Raw genomic sequence first — 3,474 nt, 5'->3', positions numbered from 1 at the left:
GATCGTCTTATGTCTTTGGTTCTGTCTCAATCCTACTCTGATGTCACTAATCCCTAATCCTTGTGAAGTGGTACAAAATTCACCAGATAAAGATTTAGTAATCACAACCATTTGTCTATCACATTTCCTGACAAGTATGTCTGTTTATTATGTTCACCTGATTGGAAGTGATCAAGTGGTTGGTCAGTATTTCAAAGACTATTGCTGCAAATATTTTGGTCAATAGCATAACAGACTGCCAAGAGCCATGTTCGCTCTTCATTCTGTATACCAATAGCATCTGTTGACTGTCAGCTGCCGTTTTAGAAAAATAGGCAACACGTTTGAGAGTGAAATTATACTGGCGCGGAGAAAGAAGCAACGAAACAGTGATGGGGGAGATATTAAAAGACTTGCGCTGTATATACTTGTAGATGCATGAAATCAAGATCTTGTACGGTTGGCCAACAGCTTATAGCCACAGAAAGGGGTTTGATTCAAATGATTCCCGGTATTTAGGATCGGTACCCAGCAGAAGGCACTGTTAGAGTGCCTTCTGTGGTGACTTGATTCTCCGCATGGCTCAGTCGGGTGCCGTATGTTAAATTATACGTAAGCGATAAGATCGTTTTTTTTATATATAAACAATGTTCGGGAACCCCCGAACAAGTACTCCCACCTATCGGATGCAACTTAAAGTCATACCCAGGATAATAAACAATATAATCAACCAATCACTAACGTCTGCAGGAATATTGATATTCGTTGAAACCTGCAGAGTAGATCCCAGCAATGGCAAAACCCCGACGAAATGACTTGCTTTTCGAGAGCATCGAGTCACTCAGTGATTTAAAACGTACTCATCTCTATTACTTTCGCTGATAGTCTCATCTTGGAGATTGAGATCTACTTAAGTGCTACAACGGCGAAGAGTGAGGAAAGTACCTAGCTCAAGTTCAAAGTACCGTAAATCCTAGAGTATAATCCGCATTTTCCCCAAAAAATTTAAAGGTAAAAATACCTAGTGCGTACTATATACGAGGTTAAAAATGAAAAAATATTTTCTAAGCTATGTCCGAGTTTGTATTTGCTGTCCGGCAATGTTTATTCAGACACATTTTGTGACGTCAGGCGCTAAAATACCTTAAGCTAAGCCTGAAAGCAATGAAGTCATAAAAGAATCATCCCTAACTTGCAGTAAGCAACATTTATTAAAATAAATGCATTCAGAACACAGAATAACATATAACAAAAACAATTTGCAAACATATTTACATTCCCATATAACAGTTAAGAACATCACCATTATTGTATTACGCATGCGCGGAAGTGTTTGTTCGACTAGGTGCTGCTGGCTTAAGTACGCACTGCTCAAGTTAGAGAGGTGGTGCGTATTATACACAAGGTTTAGGTTTTTCAGAGGTACAGCCCCCTAAAAATCCCCTGCGTATTATACTCAAGGGCGGAATATATTCGAGGATTTACGATACATGTCACTGCTAAGTTCATAATTCTTTGAAAGAGTCGTATTGGAAACAACGGTTTCGCTGATGAATCTACGAAGGATTTTAACAAGGCTTTCGAAATAAATTTGGCTGAGAGACTGGTAATGTGTCCTGGCCTGGCCTGTACGGCATGATTTCGGTAGCGAATTGGTTTGGCAACAGTTCGCGGGTATGTTTTGTAACTCGATGTGATACTGGATAAAGAGAAAGAGGAAAAAATAATGGCAAACCATTGTGATTTCCATTTGACATGTACGCTTTCACTCTTAGTTCACGGTATTTTGGAAGATATGCCGCCACCTTTAACACAAAAAATTTATAGCGATCGCAAAATATTTTTCTTACCTAAAACATAGATACAATTCTTCATACATGCATGCACGCACGCACACACGCATGCGCGCACATGCACACATGCATATACTCACACACACACATGGTCATATATATACAGAGTCAGCGGATATATAGTTACGCAAGCATACAGCCATACATGTGTGTAGGTGTATGTACATATGCGTGAGGGTATATATATATATATATATATATATATATATACACATATATATATATACATTTATACGTATATACATATACATACATATATATATATATATATGAGCCATCGTACATACGCATGTCGTGTATATATGAGATGAGTGCGTGTGTATGCTTGAGTGCCTTGCGTTTGTGAATAAAACATCTCGGTAGGTTGCCTCTGTATTTATGTGTGTGTGTGCGTGTGTGTGCGTGTGTGCGCGGGCGGTGACTGAGTGAGCGAAGGCAGGTAAGATTAAGATAAGAACATTTGTAGATGTACGTAAGTCGTGCCAAGGAATAAGATAAAAGCGTAAAGGAAGCTTCGCCAAAAATTTCGACAAGAAGAAGAAGAAGAATAACAAAAGAACAAAACGCGCAACGCATCGGTGTGTTAGCATGCCAAAGGGGCAAGCTGTTTAAATAGCGATAAGTATCAGTCAAATATACATTTATCTTAAACACGGCGAGTACAAGTTTCTAATGCAACACTTTCCTGGATCAATTACGCCATCAGTTGTTGATAAATTCTCGTGCAAATAACTTATGTGAACCCAGTATATTTCATTATATCTCTGTATTGTATATGTGCTTGGATCGTAGATCAGATCCCAGTGTGTTTGACTTAGCTTTTAGTCCCTTTCAGAAATCGTGTGAATAATTGTTATAGTGTCAATAAATTGGTAACGGTGTGAATAGACAAGCAATAAGACCAGAAAAGTGTTCGTGGAAGACACCACAAGCACACCACAACTGTTTCACGTGATCGGACTAATAAGCAGCCGAATCAGCGAGAAGCTGTCTCATGATTAAGTCTTCTAGGATCTTCTTGTACCATATCAGAAAGCCGCTTAGGCGCTAAACCCATTGCAGAATGTTGAGGCAGCTGAGCAATGTGAACCTCCGCTCTTGGCACATGTGACGGTTCCAAATATTTACGCTGACATCTCCAAATTCTTGAACTGTCTGAACTAAGCATTCACACAAGTAACTTCGAATGCATCGTGGTTTTTCTTTTTTCTTCCATTCTATAATTGTTGCTATTGTTAAATGCAAAAGGCCAACGCAGTTTGTCTTTATGTGTGGCAATAAATACTTTTGTTAAATATTCGCGGATGTCATCTAATGACATAGCCAGCCAAAAATACCCAACATTAGAATATAACGTGAGGGATAATAGCCTTTTATGAAAGGATGAGAAAGAACGAAAGAGAAAGGTGTAATGGCGTGAGTTTTTTTTTAATCTTTTACTTGTTTCAGTCATTTGACTGCAGCCAAGCTGCAGCACCGCCTTTAGTTGAACAAATGGTTCCCAGGATTTATTCTTGATAAGCCTAGTACTTATTCTATTGGTCTTTTTGCCGAACGCTAGGTCAGAGGTATGCAAACACACCAACATCAGTTGTCAAGCGATAATGGAGGGACAAACTGACACACAAATACATACATACAT

This window comes from Octopus sinensis, linkage group LG11 (assembly GCF_006345805.1).
Source record: "Octopus sinensis linkage group LG11, ASM634580v1, whole genome shotgun sequence".
NCBI lineage: Eukaryota > Metazoa > Mollusca > Cephalopoda > Octopoda > Octopodidae > Octopus > Octopus sinensis.
This window is presented reverse-complemented; position numbering follows the sequence as displayed.